General features: G+C 37.3%; 1 pseudogene; it reads left to right on the forward strand.

The window, feature by feature from the left end:
• Positions 1–836: 836 nt before the first annotated feature.
• On the forward strand, positions 837–1,974 carry LOC129238058 (uncharacterized; annotated as a pseudogene).
• The last annotated feature ends 6,751 nt before the right edge of the window (positions 1,975–8,725 follow it).

The following is an 8,725-nucleotide window of genomic DNA, read 5'->3' on the forward strand; positions in this document are numbered from 1 at the left end:
TTTTTTATCGAAAAATTGTGTTCAGCGACGAAGCTCATTTTTGGATCAATCAGAATTGTCGATTTTGGAGTGAAGATCAGCCAGAAGAATTGCAAGAGCTTCCAATGTATCCAGCAAAGGTCACAGTTTGGTTGCGGTTTATGGGCTGGAGGTATCTTTGGACCGTACTTCTTCGAAGATGCTGCGAATCGTAACGTAACTGTGAATGCTGAGCGCTACCGTGAAATGATATCCAACTTTTTTTTGCCCAAAATGAAAGAGCTCGACTTGCATGACATGTGGTTTCAGCAAGACGGTGCCACATGCCACACAGCACGCGTAACAATGGACTTGTTGAGAGGCGAGTTCGGTGAACATTTTATTTCACGTTCGGGACCTGCCAATTAGCCACTCAGATCGTGCGATATAACGGCTTTAGATTATTTTCTTTTCCACTTAATAGAAAAAATTGTAAAAGTCCATGCGAAGATTTTCATCACTCAAAATAATTTTATTTCTTTAGTAAAAGAGTTTATCAAAAAGGTAATTATATTAATTTGAAAAATGAATTTTTCAAATCTGAGTTCAAAGTTTGAGGGTGAATTTAAAATAACGAAAATGGACTTTATTTTTTCGATTTGGCCCAGCCCGAAAAAAAAAAACATTTCAAAATTTTATGGAGAGAATTATAGTGGAACATTACTACTATATTTACTTCATGTTTTACTACTATGATTTTTTATTCTTCTTATGTTTCTTCTTCTTTATTACAGAATTAAATACTGTTCTTCAACAATATTTTTACAAGAGATACAACTTGTTTGGATCAAAAAAACACTAGTTATCGGTATAGCTGAATGTCCTACAATCATTCCAGCGATTGGAAGGGCGTCCGGGTGACCTCGTATTTGTCGGTTTCCCCATTATTACGAGTATAGATTTAGTTAACCTATTGTCGGGCAAGCGTAACGCGACATTTATCCATTGCCTTATTCGTCTTCGGCGCCGCCTAACAATCAGCCTTATCATAGAATCCGTCGTAGACTGTTTTTCGTAGAAACTAAGAAATTGTAATCATACAATTCGCATAACTCCGAACGCACATTCGAAATTCGTGAGTAGTATTCACTGAATACACTCGTAACGTCAAATCTTACAGTTTCGTACAATTTTTCTACGACAACGTTAGGCTAACGGACAAAAATTAGAACGAGTAATAAAAAGAAAATTTAAAATGAAACAAGCGAGAAAGCTGTAAAATGTAAGTCCTATATTAACTAAACTATAAACAAAAATGAATTTTTTAAGTATATGTACTTTTATTTGATTTTTACAGGTACAAAGTTGTAACAACATGGCAGCAGTATGCCACTTTGTTGGAGCTAATAAAGAAGAAGCCAGGGATTGCTCAGGGGTTCTCCAAATACTCAAAGGAAGAGATAGCCGAGTTTTGGCAAAATATTGCGAAGCAGCTTAACAGTATAGGCTCACCAACCAAAGATGTATCAAGCTGGAAAAGATAATAAAGGGCTGTATATAAGTACATTAACCGTTTGCACAACAAATTTTTATTTCAGGTGTGGTTAGATTGGAAGGCTTATATAAAGCGAAAGTTGTCCGAAAACAAGAGGGAGCAAACAACAACTGGCGGTGGCCGTTATAAACAGCACTACTTTAAATGAAATGGAAGAAGAAGTAATCAGACTGACCGCATTAGAGACCAGCACGCACGGTATCACAGGCGCAGTAAGTGTGGGACTACCTACTACTGTCGAAGCAGATAATAGTGGACCCGATCTGGACGTATCCATGCTGTCGGATAACTGCAGTCCCTCTTTCACGAGACGTGCACCAACTGTCCAAAAGGGAGTCGGTAGAAGTACTGCAGATCTTATTAAAGAGCAGCTAGCGCTTCAAAAGGATTTCCAAGCAAAGAGTCTGCAGCATTTTGAACAGAAAGATATGAAGCTAGACAATCTCGCTTCGACTATGTAGCGAATGTGTTCGGCACTTGAAAAAATGTGCGACCTGAAAGCAGCCGACCTGGAAGAAACGCGTAGAGAAGCTGCTGAGGAACTAGACATATCGAGTTGCATCATAATCACGCCCCTGCTCACACATCGTTGCTTGTGCGCGACTTTTTGGCCAACAACAACACACTAATGATGCCACAGCCACCGTACCCGTATTCTCCAGATCTGGCTCCCTGTGACTTTTTCTTGTTCCCGAAACAGAAGAGGCCCATGAAAGGACGGCGCACACTGGGGATTTTTGTACTGAGATGCGGAAAAAAGTATACATACCAAAAAATATTTACATTTTTACTACTAACGAAGTTGTATATATTTGTGTATGAAAAGAACATGTTTAGAAACATAATTTTTTAAAACTATTTTTTAAAAAAAAGTTTTTTTAAAATTTTAAAAAATAATGTTTTTTAAAATTCATAAATTTTATTTTTAAAAATATATGGAAAGAACATGATTTAAAACAATGTTTAAAAACTGTTTTAAAAAAATGTTGAAAATCAATGTTTTCTCCATATAGAAATATATAATATAATATACTACTGCGTTATTTGTAAAAATATGAAAATTTTTATATGGACTGCCGACAAGTGAATAAATAATGAACAAATATTTATTTTTAATGATGTCATACATACACAAATTATACACATTACATATTCATATAAAACATATTTTTTTGCAAATTTTATTCTTGTAAAAGCGCAATTACTTCCTTGCTTAAATCACTGTGCTTTTTCTTATTGAAAGAAGGTGTCAAATGTGATATCAACGGGTCTGATGTCACCATCATTCGGTGCATGATGTCTTGATTCGTGGCAATTCTGCTGCATTTTCTGGTGTGTCTGAGTCTATACTTTTTGTAGTCTTTGTTTCGACATTCCTGAGCCTCTTCAGACAATATACCCACAGGGAAAATACAATTTTCCATTATATCCTTACCGTGTATGAGAATTTTATGGAGAGTAGTTGGCATATTGTACCATTCATACAAAGTAACAAACTTTTTTGCTGTCTCCATACAAAAATCTCCAAATTTTGTTGGGTTCACTGGCTCACGTATGGTTATGGCTTCAAGAATAACAGCAAATCTTTTAATTAAATCTTCGTCCAAACCTGTTATTTCAGAAACTAAGATTGGATTGGCAAAGAATCTTCGTGACGTGTTTCCGGAATTTGTTGTGCCGGATCCTTGCTTGACAGTATCAAAAAAACCGGTTTTTTTGTTGTTCCCGTTATACATTTTAGATGCATACGTAAAATAATATTTATTAATATTTATTCTTTTGTACATACTTTATCCCAAAGTATGCTTGGTAGGTTGTTTTCACAAACTCTGTGATCTGTTTTCTTTGCTTTTGCGAACAAAATTTGCCACATATATAACAAAAACTGTTGCAATCGTTAACACAAGGTTTTCGTGACGAACTCATATTTTCGAGACAACAATTTCTTTAAAACTGAAAAATGACACTAACTGATAACTTCTGAGTCTAACAGCAGAAAGTGTTTTACCTAAATATGCAAACAGATAACGAAACCGTAGTTAGGTTTAATCAAATTAGTGCAACTGTAGGAGGGCACTTTAAATTTGTTTATTAATTTTTAATTTTGCGTTTATCTCAAGAACCAGAGTCAATTCAAAAAATGTAATTTCATACTCAATATATATAATGATGCTAATAGTGCTAATGAAAACCATAAACAAAATTATTGCCGCAGATTTTTTTTTTTTTTTTGTTGCCCTGTGTTATCATAGCCAAAAAAAAGGCAGTGGCGCCTGGTGGCATTAAAACTGAAAGAGACGCTATTAAGGAACACGTTGATACTAGTTTCTGACCGTAGGTAAATGTAGCTCAACTTGCAGATCCAAGAATATGAAGGAATATAATTTTTTTTTTGTTTTTGTAAAATTAATTATAAATAGATAATCAAATGCTTCACAGCCTTTGTTCTTATGGCTAAAATATATAAAAATATCGTATCCTAAATGAAAAATAAAAAATTCGAAGTCGGCTCAAGCAAAAGGAAAAAAAACCACCTTGGGCTTTGAAGTTTTTTCTTAGTCAGTTCAATACTATAAAACAATTATACTTTTCACATATCTATAAAAAAAAACTGTAAGTCGGAATTTAGTAATTCTTTTTGATTTTATTGTTGGTTCTATTCTGGAATTTAGAAATACCATTAAACATTGCGTAGGTGGTATGTTGGAAATTTGACTTTTTTCCGCAAAATCCCCAGTGTGCGGCGCTACTCTACGATTGACGAGATAAAGATGGCATCGAAGGAGGAGTGGACAAGATAAAAAAAATGATTTTTTGAAGTGCTTCGAAGATTAGAAAAAACGTTGGCACAAGTGCATAATATCTCATGGGGACTACTTTGAAGGGGACAAAATAGATATTAATGAATAAATAAATAATTTTTGAAAACAGAAAATTCGCGATACTTTTTGAACACACCTCGTACGTTTGGACATCGATATTTTATTGCTGAATTGGCAAGTTTTCACTTCTTTTTGTGTTTTCAATGAACACCAATTTTTTCATTGAAAATATAACATAAATTTATAGTATTTTAGGCTGCTTGCAATTTATTTTTCACCCTTTCCAAAACTTCTAGCCAAAGGAATATTATAATTTAGAATTTAGCACCACTCAATCTAAATTAAATTTCTCGATAATATTTTTTTGGTCAAATTTTCCCTGCTGAATTTGGCTTGTTTGTTGTATTTTTGTTTCTGGTCTGTAAGGTACTTTGTACTTTAATTTAATAAATAAATAAATATTTTATACTAGTAGCCTTAATTATATGAAAATGTGCTCTGGATAAAGCGAAAAAAGTGCATAAATTTTATCTCACTTTAAGAGAACACGAAAAACATGACATTTGGTGCACATGGACACACACACACACACACATGCTCTGTATAGATGGGTATATAAGTGAATGTGCTTTGCATGTAGAAAATTCCTTTTTCTAGAACATATGACTCGCGTACACATATATGTATGTATGTATGTGTGTACACTATGTTTGTGTACCCGCTTAATGGCCTCGCAAAGTATCTAATCAAATATTTACTCCCGCTGTAATTTTGTTCCAATTTTCTTAACCGCGATATTAGAAGTTAAAGCGCAGACTTTGGGACTGAGGGCGTAAACAAGTGGAGTGTTGAAATAGAGTTGAGTTAAGCTGCTGACATCGAAAGTGACATGTATGGACAAGTTGTTGATTCGTTGGTATAGGCAACATACCCATCGAATGCAATGTTTGGTATGTATTCCTCTGTGCCAATAGCTGGCAAATAGCGCCCAGTAGGAAAGTTTTTGAAAAAAAAACATCGAAAAAGTTACAAATAAAGAGTGGTTAAGTGTCAAGGGCCGGTGTTGATTTTGAATAAAATAAATTTTTTTTAAGAAATTATTGTCATTTTTCTTTATTATGATAATATTGGTATCGTTCAATTACGTATGAAACAAAATAACGGCCAAATGGACGTCGCGACCTCTGCGGCACACCTCCATCCGATGGTCCAAATTTTCGATGACGCTGAGGCGTAATTGAGGTTCTATGCCGTTAATGTGCCGAATTATCTCACCCTTTAGCTCTTGAATTGTTGCTGGCTTATCGACGTACATCTTTTCTTTCAAGTAACCCCAAAGAAAGAAGTTCAACGGTGTCAAATCGCAAGATTTTGGCGGCCAATTGACATCGCCGCGACGTGAGATTATTCGGCCATCAAATTTTTCGCGCAAAAGAGCCATTGTTTCCTTAGCTGTGTGACAAATGGCACCGTCATGTTGAAACCACATATCGTTCACATCCATATCTTCCAATTCGGGCCATAAAAAGTTCGTTATCATCTCATGATAGCAAACACTATTCACAGTAACTACCTGAACGGCCTCGTTTTCGAAAAAATACGGCCCAATGATGCCGCCGGCCCATAAACCGCACCAAACAGTCACTCTTTGTGGGTGCATTGATTTTTCGGCAATCACTCTTGGATTATCATTCGCCCAAGTGCGGCAATTCTGCTTATTGTCGAATCCACTGAGGTGAAAAAAAATCACGAAGTGCGCGATATGCATTTTGATTTGAACGCCCGTTTTCATAATAAGCCTGAATAACTTTAACGAGTTGCTCGATTGTGTGTCTTTCCATGGTTCAAATTGAGTTAGTCTGGAATTAAAAAATGTTAAATAAAATGCGGAAAAACGCTTGACGTTTAGGTTTGGTTTACATTCAACATCGGCCCTTGAAATTTAACCATCCTTTACACCGAAGTTGCGTCAATTAGCGAAATTAAGTATATAGTTTCTTCCCTCGTGTTCTTGATTACCCTCATTTTCTTTGCCTTTGCATAAGAGCGAAATGAAACATCTCTTCACTGGTTCATTCTATCCCGTACGCTTAGAAAGGCCAAGCCAATATTTAGGTTCAGTATTCATTTTAGGCTTACAACCTATTAGTGAGTGACGTAGAGTAATTCCAATTGCTTTCATCCTCAAAAATTCACAAAAAAAATAACATAATTTTTTTTGTTCTTGTTTTTTTAAGGAGGTTAAAATCAAAGTATCAGAAACATCATCAAAAGTGCCGTCGCACCAGTGGTATGTGGGGCATGCTCCCACTAAAACTATAACATTCCTCCTCCTTGGCTGATTTCCATCCTGGGACCGCGTTAGCTTATCTTCAAGGTGGAGCCGCGTTTATGTATACTGACACAACAGGTTCCTGCATCCTGATTCCGTTCCTTTGGAGTCTATGGAAACTTTTCACCATCGATATTATGCACTCCTCCCACTGCGTTCAAAAGCGGTTGCGCGGGAAATGAAACATCGCAGAATGTGCAATAATTCGTTACTCACTAACTATTGCCTTGTCTACTTTTATGCCACATAGGCGATACAGCTCCATCACATGGATGTCCACTGGTATCTTTCTAGCAACAACGTATATTGTGTCGTCTGTGAGTACGAACCACCTTACGCATACGGCTACAGGTATGTTGGGCTTAAGCCCATATCGGAGCTCGCGTACAACTCGATATAGTCCGCCACAGTTAGTCGTGTGTCGTTAGGCAGAATTCGTGCGAGTGGGGCATAGATAGCCGCTGCTTTACAATTAACTGCTGCCCGATGATACTTCAAGCTTAGTCTCGAGCCGAGTAAGACTCCGAGGTACTTTTTCGCCTCGTGTGAAAATACAATAATAAAATAAATAACAATTTTTTGCTTCTGTGCGCTTATAAGCACGACCTCCGTTTTCTGGGTTGCCAGCTTCAGGCCCGTATTACGGAACCCTTGCGGTACTCACCTCTGCTGCATCGTTACATTTTGCTTTCAGCTGATCTAACCGCTTGTCTACCTTATTGTGAAGTTTCCGTTCTGAGACCCCGTCGTACATGGCTTTTCTAGGTTTTGGACCCACGACCGATCCTTGAGGAACCCGACCAGTCATTTATGAGACTACAGATCTGGCATAGAATACTTCGAGTGCTTTCTTATCTTTTCTAGGCATCATGAGTAGTGGTAGAGTCCAACTAGCGCTTCCGTACCATTTTGTTGCCACATTCTCGTTACCAACTTGTTTACCGTTTACCAGTTATTTGCAGCACTATTATATCCAGTCTGTGTGGTTCAGGAACCTTATCAGGTTACTGACATCTACGCCAGACAGTTGTTCGAGATTCTCGAACACCGGTTTGCTTTAGGATGGGCATGATGAGAGCCCTGTTGAGTGTTAGTTTTGTTCGTTGAGAGAGGACTTTACTACTCACTTGCCTGCTTAGTCCAAAGTACACCAAAGTAGTTGTCCAAAATAGCACCCACCTTCCCAGTACGAATTCCGCAGATCAAAAACATTCAAGGTAGCTCATCTTCGTACAGGGTTGCTTAAAAATATATGTACGCATATTTGCTTGTGTCGCATGTTTGCTTGTGTATGACAGACAGCTCCAAATGGCTATTGGAAGCAGTCGCAGTTTTGGTTTGGCTGCCACCTACGTTGACATGTGGGTGACTCTTGAGTCGCGTAAATTATTTGAAATTGTTGTGCCAGAAAAGTTTGCCACTTATTCATTGAGCACAAGCGCTTTTCTTAGACTAACACATATGTACATATAAAAACATTAGGGTTGGTCAAATTATTCTCAAGATAATTGTAAATTTTGTTTCGTTGATTGCCAAGGCATAGGGGACCTTCGTAGTTAGTACCTTCTATCGGGCCAGACAGTCAATAAAGAACATTATTTATCCGTTTTCAAGCATTTGAGAGATGCTGTACGTCGCCAACGGCCGGATATGTGGACAAACAATTCGTGGATTTTGCATGATGATAATGCGCCATCGCACCGAGCCCAAATTCTGCTGGATTATTTGACCAAACACCAAGTACATACCTTCGTGCAAGCACCGTTTTCACCTGATATGGCCCCGTGCAAGTTCTTATTGTTTCGAAAGTTGAAGTTACCACTTCATGGAAAGAGATTTCAGTCAATAGAGGAGATCAAAGAGAATGCGACGAAGGAGCTGAAAGCCATCCCTTCATCGGCCCATCAGGGCTGCATGGAGGACTAGGTTAAACGTTGGCACATGTGTGTGTTGCTTCACACGGGTCATATTTTGAAGGAGATAAAATAAATTTGCCTGAAATTTAATTCTGTTTTGCTTTATTTAAACATTCCTTATACTTTCTGTTCATAGGGTATA

This window comes from Anastrepha obliqua, chromosome 2 (assembly GCF_027943255.1).
Source record: "Anastrepha obliqua isolate idAnaObli1 chromosome 2, idAnaObli1_1.0, whole genome shotgun sequence".
NCBI classification, from domain to species: Eukaryota; Metazoa; Arthropoda; class Insecta; order Diptera; family Tephritidae; genus Anastrepha; species Anastrepha obliqua.